This window comes from Ochotona curzoniae, unplaced genomic scaffold (genome assembly GCF_017591425.1).
Source record: "Ochotona curzoniae isolate NIBS_2020 unplaced genomic scaffold, NIBS_Ocur_1.0 contig_517, whole genome shotgun sequence".
Taxonomy (NCBI): Eukaryota; Metazoa; Chordata; class Mammalia; order Lagomorpha; family Ochotonidae; genus Ochotona; species Ochotona curzoniae.
Window position 1 is genome coordinate 770,320 of NW_024466454.1, and position 17,981 is coordinate 788,300.

General features: G+C 35.2%; 1 protein-coding gene across 1 annotated transcript in view; it reads left to right on the forward strand.

Annotated features, from left to right (window-relative positions):
- SOX6 (SRY-box transcription factor 6) overlaps positions 1-17,981 on the forward strand; it is a 472,980-nt gene that overhangs the window by 41,924 nt on the left and 413,075 nt on the right. Inside the window, exon 2 of the mRNA XM_040989053.1 lies at positions 1,342-1,421. The gene's annotated coding sequence lies outside the window, so the exon portion shown is untranslated. The remainder of the gene's footprint in view (positions 1-1,341; positions 1,422-17,981) is intronic.

A 17,981-nucleotide genomic window follows, 5' to 3' on the forward strand; every position in this document is an offset into this window, starting at 1 on the left:
TTAACTGAAGCTACATACTGTAGGAATTATTGGGGCCTGTCTTGCCATGAAAAGACAACTGTGTACTCTGCTTCCTCATGTAAATTTCTGCTTTTGAAATCCATCTTATTATGCAAGGAATGAACACTGTGAAAAGTAAATTTGTGAATACATTTATGGGAACAGGAATCTCAAGGTTTGACCTCCAGATGAAAATAGTTATGGTAGATTAAGGAGTAAAGTCATTTGTGATGTGTTGTGATTTACTATTCATCAAGATTGACTTAGAGCTACAAGTGGCATTCTTAGAAAATTGCAATTAAGAATTTACTTTATCCATAATCTCTATTGTGACTAGTTGTTACATACGTTTTTCTAATCTGGCCAGTCATTTGTGTCAGACCTGATGCAACTCAGTTGTTTCAGTGAGCAGTTGATAAATATTATTATGCATTAGCTAATTATTGAAATTGAATGTGTAAGATCTCCTTAACATAGGGAATAGAAACACAATTAAACTTAAAAAAAAATAAGGTTGTGTTTGGAGTTGCTGTAATCAAGGCTTTATTCATCTGGTTTTGTAACTCTATATTACATTTCCTTTACTTTTCTTCTTAAATAGAAAAAAATGGAAATGGTAACATAATTATTCTGATAAATGGCATTAATATTGGCTATGTATTCTCTGCTGATCATTCTGCTGATAGATATTTATTCTGTTATTCTTTTGTCAGATTGACAGACAACCTACTGAGGAGTACTATCAAGTTTAGATTTTCAAAAGAGGGAAAACGTGCTTAGGAGTTCTCTGTCTTAGCCTTCCCTTGTGGTAGACTGATGGAAATTGGAGAAAACATAACAGCATGCTCCCTCCCCTTTAAGCATATGTCTTTCTTTACTGTCCTGTTCTGGAAAGTTATTTTAAGGACATTTATGTGGTGTAGTAAGGGGGAGGCAATGGAAGAGGGTATTGGAAGGTCAAGAGGGGAGAGGATACAAGTGCATTTCTTCCTGTACCCACAGTCTATAGAAGTTGCTCAAGACTTCTAGCCATGGAATTCTCCATTGTGCCCTGGAGAAGAAAGGAAATCTGTTGCCCCCTTTGGCCCTTCTTTTTCTTCTTTGTTTTTTTTTTTTTTTTTTTGCACTGAAATTATGGAAGAAGCAACATTAAAGAACAAAGACATCAGATAGATCAGATCCTCTTCTGTGTCTCACCTGGATTATAGAAAAGAATTAAGATTTTTCTATATTACTGGTATTTTTTCAAGGTAAAAAAACTACAGAAAAGTTATTGACCAGGTTAAAATAAGCTGCTCATATGTGCGATTATGCATATACCTAGTTCCATTTTCTTTCTAGGAAAGAAACTGCAAACATTTTTCTATGCTTCCATCTCAGGATGCTGCAATCAGTGTGTCCAGCAAAATAGATGAAAAGAGGTAAATATCCTCCAATTTTGAAATTCCTTCTCTGTAAATGTTATTTAGGCTCAGTCTTGGGTCATTTTCAGTTTTATAAATCTTATTTTAAGTTAAGAAATGTTTATAAAATATGTTAAATTTATTTCTATATGTTCTTTACTTGGTTCAAATCAACTTTCCATAGCTGCTGATTTTGTTTGGAGATAGAAACAGCTTATTTGTTTGTATTCCTTTTGAAAGTAAAGGAATATGTGTATATGTACACACACGCACGTGCACTTCCATAAGGCCTCTATTTATCTCTCCTCATGAAACAAAACAGTGTTGTTGTTTCATACATTAAATGCACTCATCATTTTACACGTTTACATTTTTACAGAAAAACAATTAATATTCTTGAGTACATGCTATATGCCAGGCACTGTACTAATCACGTCATATCAATTGTCTCTTATGAGAAAAAAGAGTCCCTTTTTGAGGTAGTTATCACTATGTATAATGAAATATACAGCTACCATTCCAGATGGGGAAACTGAGCAAAAACAAGCTGAATAATTTCCCCAGCATCTCATAGTTTACATGTGGAAGTATGAATATTTTATCATAGAAAGTGCTTAAAACATGCCTGGTACATACTAAAACCTTATTGACTGTTTTTAACTATTTGTGTGGTAACGTACTTGTGGATACTGACTCTCAACCAATATTTTTGAATCTTTTTATTATTTTAAAGGAGATTAGGAGGTCTTACTCAAAAGGAGTTGATGGAAAAACTGTAGTATTTGGTCTTTAAATCAAGCTTGTAACACAATTAACATAAATATATTTACTTATTGGATTTCTTGCACTATAGAAGTTCTGTGCATGTACTTCAAGATACATGAAATGTTTGGTATAAAGGAACATACAGTCTAGTGGGGGTGGAGATTGGAGTTTTATGTAATGATTAATACTGGATAGAAAAATTGTATTATATATTTAAAAATAGATATGGAGAGCACTTCAAAGGCCCTTTAAGTGAGCCCACAATTGTTTTTTTTTTCAAAAATTTAAAAATCATTTTCCATGATATGTTTTTGTAGTTGTATATTTTCTCCCCTTTCCATGCTCTCTCCTTCTCCATTTTCTTCTCCCACCATTTCCCCTCATATTGTTACAGCAGCATAGCCCTTTAGTAGTAGCAGTTACAAGTTAGCATTCTGCTACTTCAGTACATCATGACATTGTAGGTATAGACAAAAGTAGAAAATCTAGTATTGTGTTGTCAAGGTATATTTAACTTTTGTTGGGAGTTCTCCTTTTTTATAGGAGTAGAGAAGCAGACTGTTCTCAGTATGCTAGTCTCCATTATATATTTCATCTAGGAGAATACATAGTATATACTTGTTCATTAATGTATCTATGGCTTCACAACTAACAGACTGTATTATTACATAGTTCATATCCCTAAAGGGAAGTCTGCATATAGTTTTCATTGAATTTGCAAAATATATAAAAGCAAGTAGTTAAAAGCAAAAATGTTCTAAGGCTTATTTTTTAGTTCTTAAAATCATAACCATCTTCTGAAGAAATTAAATGTTATTACATTTGAAATCATGTGATGTAACAGAAATAAATTACACAGGCAAATTGTTTATAACCTGCACAAATTGCTAGTATTCCTGTATCTTCATTTTTAATCATTAGTTATTTTCTTTGCTATTGCAATAGAGCATTGGGTAATAATTGCTATTTCATTGGCAGTGCAGATGAGCTCTGAATAACATAACAATTCAACTGTAGATTATTAGATTATGAGACTGCATAGAGATATACAGTTACGGCATCTGGTTAAAAAAGTAAGTTAGATAGTTACTGTCCAATAAAATATCTAATGTAAATTCCAGTACTCAAAGTAACCAACTAGGATATAATTAAACCTTTAAATATTCGTGACATCAGTTTTCTGTGACTTTTATTACTAATTAGATAATATTTTCTCAATTTGATATTTTAATCTTTAATTTGTAATATATATATATTGCAGTTTTCTAATTTCACCATCACAAAACACTTGTTGAACACTTGCTTATAAATCAGGTATTCTGCCAGTGGCTGGGGGTACAAGTCTAAGAATTCTTGAATCAAAGAGTTTATAGGTAGATGGAGAGTTGGGCACAGACCACAATACTGTAAAAAAGGTCTATATGAAGTGAGATGACAGTGAAGAAGTGGAAATTAATTAAGGAGAGAGTAAAGGAAATTTACAACAAAGCAGTTATTTTTCTTTTCAGAAGAGTAGGACCACAAAGAAAGTAAATTCCATAATGGTCCCACCTTTCTAATCAAATAATTCATTTTACTTTTTAAACTAGTTTTTAGCTGATTCAGTATAGTTTATACACACAAATCTAAGAAGATAGTGATATTCATTCCCTCTCTCTCTTCCACCTTCTTATCTTCTCCCCCCTTTTTTTCATTTTTGAGACAATATTTTTAATGGACATTACTGTAAAAAGGCTTAATACTTTACCAGATAAGTGGTTTAAAAAGTAAAAAGCAAGAAGATCCTAATTTGGAGGGATTATAGACAACAATTTTAAATAATAATTGAATGGAAAAATGGCCATTTCACCCATATATTCAGCCATATACAGTAAATTTTAAAGTAATAGCAGATCCTAAAAATGATAGCACTATTATGTTGTAAACCACTTATTTCACAAAGATATAAAGGTTTCACAAAACTGTATTGACAGCCATACTGATGCATACAGTTGTATCTTTTTTTCATTTTGAATTTGTTTCAAAAATTTAATTTCCATATACAAGAGACAATATGTGATATTTCTCTTTCTGTGTCTGGAATAGTTTAGTCTTCACTCAATATGATGTAGTTCATTTGTGTCCATTTTATTGCAATAAAAGAATTTCATGCTTTTTCATGGATGAATAATATTCCATCGTGTACATTTACCACGTTTCTTTATCCATTCAGCTGATGATGGACACCTTGGCTCATTCAAAATTTTGCCTATTATGAACCATGCTGCAGTAAACATGGTGGTGCAGGTATCTCTTCAATTCACTGTTCCCAAGCCTTTTGAGTATATATCCAGTGGTGGGATTGCAGGATCATATTACAAGTCTATTTCTACTTTCAGAAGAAATCTCCACATTGTTTTTTAAATTTGCATCCCAGCCAGTTTTTCCTACGCGGTTTGGTCATTGTATGGTCTTGGCACTTTTCTATAATTCAGTTGTCTATGTGTACTTAGGTTAATTTTGGGGCTCCTTATTCTGTTCTGTTGAGCTATGTATTTGTTTTCTGCCAGTATCATGATGTTTTAATTAGTATAGTTTTGCAGTATACTTTGAAGTCAGATATCATGATGACTCCTGCTTGGTTTTTCTTGTTCAGGAGCCTGTTGACTATTCTGGGTCTTCTGTGATTCTGTATGAATTTTAGGAATGACTGCATCTTTGTCTTGCTCACTATTCTGTGCTTTTTGTTCTTGAATAATGGAAAGCACAAAGCAAGCACTTTGATAACTATACTGTGTAGTCATTTTTGGTTGTGGGAGGAGGGTGAAAAACCCTGTTTTCAGGAACAAGGAATATATGGACACAAGTGTGAAAATATTGCACATCATGGCCTATCTGGAGACATGATTTCATTTATAATGGAAAGAGGGAGTTGAAGATGTATTAATCTAATTATGTGTGCCAAACACAATGACTCAAATGGCTAATCTTTCCCATCCAACCATTGGGATCCCATATCGGTGCTGGTTTGTGTCCTCATTGCTCCACTTCTCATCCAGTTCCCTGCTTGTGTCCTGAAATAGCAGTGGAGGATGCCCCAAAGCCTTGGGACCCTGTATGCACGTGGGAGTCCTAGAGGAAGGTCCTGCCTCCTGGCTTTAGCTTGGCTCAGCTCTGACTATTGTGGCCACTTGGGCAGTGATCCAGCAGGTGGAACATCTTTCTGTCTTTCCTTCTCTGTAAATTTGCTCTTTGAATAATAATAAGTAAAATCTTTTAAAAAACAATTGAAAAGCATGTATTTTGTAGTCAGACAAAAGTTTAAATTTTGACTCTATTTCCCCTTATGATTGTAAGTAGAATTTTGAACCCATTTTACTACTTTAAAATATAACTAATAATATTTATTTACAATTATGTTATTTTTATTGCAAAGTCAGATATACTGAGAGGAGGAGAGACAGAGAGGAAGATCTTCCATAGTTTGATTCACTCCCCAAGCAGCCACAATGCCTGAAGCTGAGCTGATACAAAGCCAGAAGCCTGGAGCCTCTTCCAGGTCTCCCACATGGGTGCAGGGTCCCAAGGTTTTGGGGCATCCTCGACTGCCTTCCCAGGCCACAGGCAGGGAGCTGGATGGGAACCAGGGCTGCTGGGTTTAAAACTGGTGCCCATATGGGATCCCGGCACATTCAAGGTGAGGACTTTAGCTGCTAGGCTATCGTGCCGGGCCCTGATATATAAATTTTATATGATAGATAAGATACTACACTATATATAAAGGAGCCAAGGAAAGGATCATTCCGTTTATTATAAACAATGCATTATCTTTATCAGAATATTCAATTATTATTACACAAGTCCAAGATTCCTTAATTTGGTTGTATTGCTTACTTATTAGATGCTCACACTAAATAAGAAGTAGATAGTGTGAATTTAACTGTATAATGCCTAATGGCCTTCACCAGTCTCCTGAGGTTAGGTGACTGGTTAAATATCACATAGCAAGAAATCAAAACCTTGAAAAAGAAGAGCATCAATGACTCAAGATGTAACCAGAAATGGCATGTGGATGATTTACTGATACTGGAACTTTGAGTTTTGTGTAGGTCATGTTCCAAAGCTGACCCCATAAATGGACCACAAATCCTGGAGTTTTGTGTACCATATCCTCTTTTACAATGTCTTACATCTCATACACTCAAAATTATGTGTATTATTAATCATTATATCATAATAATCGGTTAATATAACCAGTGTTTGTTATAATTAACAAATGCCTTGCAGGCCTTTTGTCTTCAAAAGGACAAAAAGAATGAAAAAATAATGAATGGATATGTTTTATTAATGGAAAAAAAACATTTTACTATTTTCAGCATTTTAGGGGTAGAAAAGAGGCACAAATATCACCTCTTGTGATCATTGCCTGGTGAAATTAACACTGTTAATTAAAAAGTTTTAATTATACTGATGCTGACCCTTTACCTGGTTCATTGTTTCAATAGAGTTTCTGTTTTTTAACTTTTAGTTTTAGAATAGCTATAAATTTGTAAAACCAAAGTTGCATAGTTATAGACCACAGTTATATAGTTATACACCACACACCCCGTTTCTCTTCTTGCTAATATTTTATATTAATATGATAGATTTGTCCAAGCAGAGGAAGCTAAAAACAGTTTTTAAGATCTTGATAGTTATGTCTCATTTTTGAGTCCTGAATTAGAAATCATGTAGCTTTATAAACCTTTTAGTATTAGAATATTCTGGCTATACAGTAGTTCCTCACAGAATACTTATTGAATAAATTTTAGTATTTGAATCATGAAATATCCTAAAAATAGTATTAGTTTGTCAAGAATTAGTGGAACATAGTTATCACTGGGGCTTTAATTTTTCCAAGTACAAGGATACTTTAATAAGTTCATGAAGTGGATGGAACAGAGGCAAAGTGGCACTGTGAGTTAGCCTGCTGCCTCAAGGCCTGCATCCCATCTCGAAGTGTCTGGATTAGAACTCTGCCTTTGCTACTTTTTTTTTTATTTTAAAGATTTATTTATATTTATTTTTTTTGAAAGGCGGATATACAAAGAGGGGGAGAGACAGAGAGACAGATCTTCCACCTGATGATTCACTTCCTAAGTGACCACAACGGCTGGTGTTGCGCCAATCTGAAGCCAGGAGCTCTTCCAGGTCTCCCACACGGGTGCAGGGTCCGAAGGCTTTGGGCCGTCCTTGACTGCTTTCCCAGGCCACAGGCAGGGAGCTGGATGGGAAATGAGGCTGCTGGAACCGGCGCCCATATGGGATCTTGGCAGGTGCAAGGCGAGGACTCTAACCACTACGCCTTCGTGCCGGCCCCTGCCTTTGCTTCAGCCTAGCTTCCTGCTAACGTGCTTGAGAGGCAGCAGGTGATGGGAGAAATACTCGAGTCTCTGCCGTACATGTGGAAATCCTGGTCCCTGGCTTTAGCCTGGCCTAGCCCCAACTGTGGCAGGCATTGAGGAGTGAAGCAATAGATGAAAGATTGATTTCTCTCTCTTCCTGTCATTTTTCTTTTCAAATAAAATAAGTAAATAAACCGTGTTTTAAAAATTCATTAGAAAATAGAATTTTTAAAAAATTTAATTTTGGTTAAAATGTTTTCATTTCATCCTTGATTTTTTTTTTAATATACTAAGCATTTTCATGAATTTTTAAAGTACTTCTAGCGTGATTTGAGCACCACTAACTGAATAAATCAACTGAATAACTAACTGGATTTGGGTTCTTATTAAAAATGCAGATTCTTGATGTCGCATCTCAAACTATTACGTTAGAAATCTCTAGATGCCTAAGAGTGTTCTTTTTTAAAAAGGATTTATTTATTTTTATTTGAAAGGCAGATATGCAGAGAGAAGGAGATACAGAATATTCTTTTCTTTTTAAGATTTATTATTCATCTGGGAGGTAGGATTTACAAAGAGGAACACACACACATACTCACATACACACACAGAGTGAGAGTGAGAAAGAGAGGGAGGGAGAAGGTGAGAGAGAAAGAGAGATCTTTCATCTGCTAGCTAATTCCCCAAATGGCTACACTGGCTGGATTTTCGCTGATCTTATCTGAAACCAGGAGCCAGAAACCAGAAACCAGGAGCTTTTTCTAGGTCTAAGCTCTTAACATCATTTTTTGCTGTCTTCTTTGGCCAGCAGTGAGGAGCTGGATTAGAACTGGAACTCTGCTCAGCACCCATTTGGGATACGGGCATCACAGGCAGAAGCGTAATCCTCTATGCCGCAATGTTGGTCCTATCAAGTATTCGTTAAACAAATTCTTCAGATGTTCTAATCATCAAAAACTTTGAGGATCACTGTCTTAGAAAAATTATTTCATAAAACTCTGAAATCTTAAAAGTGAAGACAAACCATAAAACTGGATTTCTGATTAAAGCAGTTTGTAGCATGGAACACATAATAATTCTGGTTTTAGAAACTAACCTTTTAAATTCAAATGCTTTACATTTTAACCTTCTGGAGAGAAGTATGGTATAGATGACTAGTTTTGTACATTCTTTCAGTTTTGTTCATAAGTTGTTTTTGAATACTTTATTTAAAACAATATAATTGCACAAATTTTCTTTTGAATATGATTTGTTTATTTGAAAGGCAGATTTTTGCAGAGATGGAAGGGGAGATAGAGAAGGTCTTCCATGTGGTGGTTCATTCCTGAAATAGCTGCAATGATCAGAGCTTTATTGGTCCAAAGCCAGGAGCTAGGAGCTTTTTCATGTCTCCCACGTAGGTTTAGGGTTCCAAGGGCCTGGGTCATCTTCCACTGCCTTCCCAGGCAATAAGCATAGAGCTGAATGGAAGTGGAGCAGCTAGGACACGAACCTGTACTCACACGGGATGCCAGCACTACAGGGCAGAGTTAACTTGCTGTGCCATTGCAGCAACCTATTGAGTATATTTAAATTGGCTGTAATTTGAGTTAAGAAATGGAATTCTTAAGAATCTTATAGAGCATTTAAAGTTATGTTGATGCCTTTGATGGTGCTTGGGTTACTGACTGGAACCCAGATAATTGTTGTTAGTGGGATGATATTAAGAAAATATTGTTTTTCTTATTTTCTTAGTCATCAAACTATATTCTTGAGTTGGTTAGGAGCGGAAGCAAGGCAAGTGTAAGAAGTGAATGTAGCTCCACGACATGGATGCCAGTTGGGTATAAAGGAGACTTGGCGGTGATAGGTTTGCTAAGCCTTTAGGGAAAATTTCAAAAACCTTGTTTTCTGTTTTGAAATATAACAGGGTTTTATTTTTCCTTGCCTTTTTGTCTCTATACTTTTTTTTAAAATGATAGTGAACCTAATAACTACTGGAAGGAGAGATATGTTTGATAACTTCTATTGGATGTGACCATTAGTATATTTAATAATAAAATTATTAGAATTGAAGATAATGTCTGATAGAATTCAATAAAATAAAAGAAAGTGGGAAGGTTATCTGAGATAATCCAGGTATAACTGAGACACTAAGGACTTAAGTACATTTTTACTACCAGTAGCAGCATTAATGATTGTCATAATTATTAAAGGTACATTCTTTTTTAAAAAATACCTCTTTCCAGTTGGTTCTTCCTTGTGCTTCTTTTCCTCATATTGTTTAGAAAGTTGAATATTTGGTTTTGTTCGTTGAATCTTTTTGGGATTTTACCTTGTTCTTATGAGACTACTAAAACTTTTATAGAAAAATTTGTCCAGTTATGTGAATAGTTTATTTTTTGAATATATCTGGCTTGTTAATGGAAAGTCATCATAGAGGATTTACTATATACCAGTTTCTGTTTAAAGACAATGGGGAGATGAGATAGCAGGGAATGAAACAGAATCACTAGGGTGATGTTTATATTCCAGAGGTGGTAGTGGGGGAGAAGCAAGTCAAATACAGGATGTCAGAAGATGAGTTTGCTCTGAAGAAATGGAAAGCAGGATAAAGACGTAGGGAGTTCTGAGGTGGGATATGTGCTTTTTTATTGTATAAATTATAAAACAAGGACTCCCGATTAGGTGATATGAGACCAAAGGGGGGGGGGGGAAGAAAGGAAAAAGGAAGAAGGAAGAAAGAAAAAAGAAAAAGAAAGGAAAAACAGAGGAGAGAAATTGCAGATATCTAAGGAAAGGCAATTCTGAGATGAGAGAAGCAGTGTCCTGATGTAGTGGAGTGAGTTTGATGAGTGTAAGAATAAGAGTGTAAAAGTCCTATTTAATACTGTTTTTGCTACATCTCATGGTATGTGAAAATTATGTTTAATTTCATTTCTTCAAAAAAAATTTCCCCCTACTAATTTATTCAGTAACACACTGGTTATATGCAGCATCACTTTCTTTAGGAAAGTTTTTATTTTATTTTTCATTTCTTCAGTGGCATATTGGTCATTTGGTAGCATGTTATTTAACTTCATGCTATTGTAATATTTTTATTACTGTTGTTGATTTTGATTCATGGATTTTTATTTAAGGGGAAGTATAATAACTGTGTAATAAAACTAATCATAGCCAGTTGTGAAGATGCAATGCAGTATACATTCTACTTCCAAACCAAAGATGAACTTCCAAAGAAACTGTTACGCTTGTCTTGACAACAGGATGCTGGACTCTCTGCCATTGTCCATATGTGCCATGTAAATTTATACTTAAACAGAATAATGGATGTGTGACTGATTATGAAGGAATGTTCTACTGCAATAAGATGGGGGCAAACAGTGTAGGGAGTGGACTTGGAGAGGTGGGAGGGGGAACTCCAGAGTATGTGAAAACACATTGTAAAATAATAACAATAATAATAATAAGCTTAAAATACATTTTTATAATTATATTATAAAATAAATTGTTATAATTTATAAAACTGTAGTGATACTATAAAAATCAAGCCTTGCACAAAGAAATAAAAAGCTTTGGATAATATGAAGAGGCTAGTGTAATTACATAATGGGAGTTGTCACAACATGCATGATTTAAGTCTTTGGAAAGACTTGGCTGTTACAAGGAGGAAGAAGCGGAAATAAAGACAGATGAGTTCTCTGCTGAAATTGCATGAGATCTTAGCAGAAAAATCTGATTTTATTTCTATTTTAAGAGATTTTCTCTTGTGCACGGTCTCTCTGTTAACTTCCTTCCCCTCCTTCTCTCCCTCTCTTCCTCCTTCTTTTCTACCTTCCTTCCTTTCTCTTTCTCTTGAAGTTTTATTTGTTTATTTGAAAGGAAGTGTTACAGATGAAGGGAAGGAAGAAGGAAGAAATGGGGGTAGAGAGAGAGATTGATTACATCCACTGCTTCACTCCCCAAATGGCCACAATGGCCAGGAGCCAGGACTTCTTCTGGGCCTTTCACTTGGTGTAGTCACTACATACCTGGGCCATCTCCCACTACATTTTCCAGGCCACTAGCAAAGAGCAAGGTCAGAAGTAAAACAGCCAGGACAAGAACCAGTGCCCATTTGGGATGCTGGGATCTCAGGTGGTTGGTTGGCTTTACCTGCCATGCCACAATGCTGGCTACTGCTGTGATGTTGTACTGAATGTAGAGTAGGTCAGGGAAATGTGTCAGGAAATATCTTTCTCTGTTCATGCTGTTATAACAAAATGCTGAGGATTGGGCAGCTTATAAATAGAAGAAACTCTTAGGAAAGTATTTTAAATATATGTGGAAAAGAATTATATGTCAGTGTAAAAGATTTTGAAATCCATGCATAGATTTTTTAAAATGCATACTTTCCATGAGTTTTTTTTTTTAAAGATCTGTTATATATGTGGGTTTCAGAACTTTTTGCACTAAAAGAAAATGCTGCAAGTTCAACATCAAGATAATGGCAAACCTGTGTTGGCTTCCTTTAAACAGTCATCTCACTGAAGCTTCATGGCATCTCTCTGGGGCCTCACTTAGAAGGTGCAGAATCCATTGGTGAAGACTATGCCCCAATGATATAATCACTCACAAGGATTATTTCCTAATACAGCCACGTTGAAGATAAAGTTTTGAGGGAATATGAACAGTTGTTGCAGGAGGTTTTTTTTTTTTTTTTTTTTTCAAGAATCCTCTTAAAAGTCAATATGGGCAACATAATTTTTCTTGGTTCATTTTGAATTCTTTTCCTCACCAGTCTCCTTCCCTCAAACATTTTTCTTATCAGATTTTGTCAAATAATTTGTCTCCACCACAATATAACCTGTGAGATACAAATAATGTCTCTTGACTTCTGGGTTCTGAGATGGTGGTCCAAGTGTGTACTTTACACCTGTATTTCCATAGATATTTCTCTGTGAAATGGAATATGGCATATCACACTCCTAGGGATTTAGGCCTTAATATGTGTTTTCATCACAAACCAGCTAAGGTTATCTTACCATTTCAACCTGTTTATCTTTGCCTTTTTGTCCCAGGCGAAGAAATGTTTTACATCTTTTCCTACGGTGGCTCTCTACTCATGCTTTTTAAATTATCATCCTCCTCAGAGAGACTTCCTTCCCTTTTTTTGTGGTATTGGATATTCAGATTATAATTTCATTCCCTTTAAACTAGTTTCTGGCTTTGCAGTCTTGAGGGAGCTATTGGACTTCTTTGAGTCTGCATATCTTGTCTTCAAACATCTTTATCCTGTAACCTTGCAAGTTTGTAGAGAGTTCACTACATAGTGTTTGAGAATACACTTTAGAAACTAGGAAATACCATATAAATGCAACATACTATTACAACACATGATATTTAACAATTCAGATATCATCTTAAAAGGTTTTTTTCTTAATTTTGCTGATTTTGGAGATATTATTATTCCCTTCTCTCCTTTAGTGTCAAAACCACCTGAAACAATTGTTTTTATTTCCTATATTCATGTCCTTACTCCTCAACCTATTGGAATCTGGCTTCCATTTGATTTTCAAAAACTTTATTGAATCTAGAGCCTTTAAGATGACATAACCTAACTCCATAATTAGTGTCTTTTCCTCAACCCGGCTCTTCTCATTTTCTGTGGTAGTTAAGGAATACCATACTTAGCACAGGACCTAACACATAGTAGGTGTTAAGAAGTTTTTAAAGAGTAATTATTTATCTTTAGCCTTTTCTGGGAGCAACCCACTTTTTTCTACTTAGAAACCAAATATTGACATCTCCAAGTTTGATCCTTTCCCTGCCTATATGTCTGATTTATTCTAAAGCCTTTTGATTCTACATAAGTGGATTGCACATCTGCTCTTCCAGCTTATTTCTGAGCCTTATTTCTGTCTATTTAACTATATGTATATATCTATATATCTATTTTTAGCTATATATTCTTAACTATATATTCTTAACTATGTATATATTTAAAAATTTTGAATTTTATGGAACAATTCCATTGGGTCTGGAACTTTCCTATTTACCTGTATTAATATTTGATATTCTATTGTCATTTCAGCTTGACCAATTTATCATCTCCTCCCCCTAGTATCGTTCAGGATTTTTTTTTTTAATTTTTAAAAGACTTATTTATTTTTATTGGAGAGACAGATTTACAGAGAGAAGAGACAGAGAGAAAGATCTTCCATCCACTGGCTCACTACCCAGTGGCTGTAATGGCCAGAATGGAGCTGATCCAGAGCCAGGAGTTTCTTCCAGGTCTCTCATGCAAGTTCAGGGTCCCAAGGCTTTGACACATCCTCAGTTGCTTTGGCAGGTAATAAGCATAAAGCTGGATAGAGTGGAGCAGCCAGGACACAAGCTGGCTCTCGTATGGGATAGCAGTGCTTGCAGGAGGAAGGTTAGCCATTTGAGCCATTGTGCTGAGCCAGGCTTTGTATTTTTGATGATGCCAGCAGTCATCCAGATTTTAACCGTTAGATTTGACTCTTATGTACATCACTGCAGTGTTCATTCACTTCTCCATCAAATGTTTGTTCAATCAGTGTTCTTCACAAGTAAGGCACTCTTATTGATACTGGAAGTATATAACAAAGTATAACAAAAGAGTCAAAAGTAACTGCTCTCAAGGATCTTGGTTTGCATTCACTCATCTATGTATTTAAGTAATATTTATTGAGAGTGATGGGGACACAATTTCATGTAGGGTTGTGGAGAGGGCTTCTCTGATATGAAAACATTTGATGAAAAGCCAGAAATAAATTAGTGGGCATACTGTGCAAATTGCTAAAGGAACAGCTTTCATGCAAAAGTAAAGTATACAGAATGTCCTTGAATGGGCAATGTTTGGCTATTGAAGGAAGAGTTGGTACCAGTAATGAGAATAGTATCAGTTGAGTGAGCAAAAGGCAAGCTGGTGATAATGCTAAAGAGGTAACTTAAGGCTAAATCAGACAGTATCCTCAAGACCCTGATGGAGACTCTGGCCTTTATTCCAAGTGAAAGACGAAGCCTTTGGAGAATTTAAGAGAGCACCACCGTAAAGAGTTTTACATTCCTCAGAGAGTTATTGTGCAGAGGAAGAAAAGTTGCCAGGAAAGCAAATGTTGAAGTGGCATCAGTTTGGAGGCTAATACAAAAGTGTTTCAATGAAAGATGATGATGGCTTGAACTATAGGGTAGCAGCGGAAAACAGGACATAATATAAATATATAAATTGGAAAAAGCACCCAAGTGATGGGGCTAGTTTTAGTCTCCTGTGGTATCATGGCTTGGTAAAATACCAAACTCCTCTGTTCCTTCTCCTGAGGTGGTTGCAACCCCTGTGTAAGGAAAACTGTTTTAGTGAGCAGAGTTGATGACTAGATTTGTGACTTTCCTGATCTATCAGCTGGGCATCTTTCTAGAATGAATGAACTGTATGAAGGTATAGGGGAAAAGAAGTGACTCTTCAAGATATTGTTGCTCCTTTTATTTTTTTCCAAGTTATTTTATGCATGTGTTTAATCTCCCCATGTGGATTTTAAGGCTACTGAGGACCATTATTTTTTTGTTTCACTAGTGCTGTCTGACATGATGTCCTATCTGTAATCTGATGTTGATAAGAACAATAATGAAATTATTTTATGCTAGTTCTTTATTGAGATCACTGTATAAAAGTTTCTGGGGGTTCAAAAACAGGTCTGCCTGTTAACATCATTCATTGTAACAGTTTATGTCCATTGTTAAGAGACACAAACTGCTAAATTTAAAAGCTACTAATGTGACTTATCATGTAGTTATTTGTTGTCATCTGAGATGCTAATTATTTCAATGTACTGAGGATTGTTTAATGACTGATGTCAATTGCAAAGAAAGTGATAAAAATAAACCTTTTTTTATATCTTATTTCAATAATGTGGTAATAACTTGAAATGACACTTTGGAAGATGAGTCAAGTCCAGGGAGTGCTGCCAGATGCTACATAGAAGCAGCATAGAAGTAGTTTAAAAGTTTCACTAAAATTTTGGAATTTGCTGTATTAGAGGCACGTGCAGAAGCTATGCTAATTGCTAGCTCATTTTCCATATGGTTCTGTGTTAATGAAGAATATTTGATGCAGATGGTTGGAAAGCAAGTTGGCTCTAAGCTGGCTCTAATAATTCCTACTCCAATGCTTAGCGATGTTTTTGTAAACTTTCTTTATCCTCAGCTTTACTTTTTTTAAAAAAAAAGTTGAAATGTGGCTGAAGTTTACCAGGTAATATTCTACTTTCTTTAAACTTCGTCTCTGAAAAGAGCAAGAATGGTCATGCTGTCCTTGATTCCTAGTCAAAACTACACTTTTCCTTGGTTCTTAAGTAAGAAAGGGTTCTCTCCAACATTATTTTGGCTCTTTTTGAGCAAGTTTAGTTGAAGTAATGGGCAATCATGAAGGATCACACACAGGAACGGAAATGACTGACAAATGTGAAAGTTAACTTTGTTTATATGATAGAACTTTTATTATTTTAGATGTACTGATTAGAAAGGTTTAGAATATTAATAACTGTTTCTTATTTGTGTATTCTTAATAGCTTAGGCAATGAAATAAGATGTGCTTGATGTCAGTGGTAACCAGATACAGAAGCATTGCGTGAATCTTCCAACTTCATTTTTTTCCCTTCTATGAGACTAGAATATTAGTTGTTATTGTTTTTCTTAAGTCTTTAGAGAGAGTTCAGCCATTTTATCTTGCTTAAAAGTGATGTGCTCATTTCCTCCAAATATTTTATTTTGTTGTACTTATAAAGTACATATGTACTATTGTCTTTGTATCTGTTCAAGAATAGAGATAATGTTCCTGTGAAGTTTGAGGTTGAATTCTGCAGGGCCAAATGGAAGATATGGTTCAATGGGTTTGTATCAAGTTTACTGTTTTTTTTTTCTCACATTGTCACTAAAATATTCTCTTTGTTATCTGAATAAAACATCTGCTGACTAGCTTGATCCTTTCTACCTGATTGTGTGAAAAGTCTTGGTTAAATCTGTTAGGCCTTGGAGGCCCAGAAATCTGCTAAGTGCTGCTGAGCTTGAAAGACATAACGTCCTTGGGTTGTTTTGTCTCAACCACTTATGGATACCATTGATAAATAACCCCGATGTAAGTCTGCGACAAGCTGAACATTTTTGTTTTAAGAGGTGATTGGACTGAAGGATTTATTACCTATTAATAAGCAATGGACTTTTGTAATATTCTAGAGATCAAGAATGCAATATAATAATTGAATTAATTTTCACTCACTTTAGTGATGATAATCCAGGAATTAAAACATGAGAGAGAAATGATTTTTAGGCAAGCCTATTCTATGAGAAATCTTCTAGAATCATGGTTGCCTTTTATCTACCTTCTTTTCCCAGTTGTTTCTAGATGAGGTTAGTGTTAGACCATGCAGTGATCTGCCTAGAGGTGCTTGATGTGTTTGGGGAACTGGATTGAACATACCCCTTTGCCACAAAAGCCAGTCATCCTTGAATGTCAGCTTCAATGTTGAAATTTTATGAGAATGGAAAGGAATACACATTTTCGCTTATTTTAGACTTCCTTTTGGAAAATGTAGTCTGCTGCTTTTGTTTCAAGTTGGAAGGGTTTACAGAGTATTCTTTAAATACTCATGGAAAGCAAACATAATCCAGAATTAGGCAAGAAGAAAGTACCTTTCTTTGAAAAATCTTAATAATTGTAACACAGTCTCAGCCATTTTTTTGACCTTTCCTTCAATTTATATTCATCCTAGAGAGTCGTCTTTATTCTTTTGTCTTGTCTTGTTTGTTTTATTTCAAGCATGGTTTAACTTTTCACTGGAGCAAGAGTTTAAAAAGGTCAGAGTAAGAAGAGAACAATTACTTTGGTGACAACTGTCAATTGTACCCTATTCAAGGTCAAATGTATTTCCAAGAATATATTAAAAACAGAATTGTAAAATTATTTTTGAGTTTGATTCACCTTACGAAATCTTAGAAAAGAGGTGTGAAGATCCATTTTGTCCCTCTTCCTTTTTAATTGAAGGATTTTTTCTTAAAGACAGTTGCTCTTTGGAATGTTTTCTGATTTTGAACTCTGGAAAAAAAAAGGTGCAGGCAGCCTTATATTAAGTTAGGCAGGTGGAGATTGACTATTGTCATGGTGATGATAGCAAATATGGGAGTGGCTCTGGAAATGAGGTCTAAAAATACCAGCTTGCTCTGAACAGCAGCTTAAGGACAAGAAAAATCCAGCAACAGCTTTTTCTTTTTTCTTTTTTTATTATATTTTTGACAATCTTTGCATTGTTAATTATGGTAAAAAGGTTCAAGGGCTATAGGGAAGTGGGTAAGACTATTATTTCCATATTGTTTCCTTCATGAATCTGAGGTAAAGGGGGATATTGAGGGAGAAGCCCCACCCAGTCTCCCACCCACCCCAGCAACAGCTTTTTCATCATTATTATCTAGATGG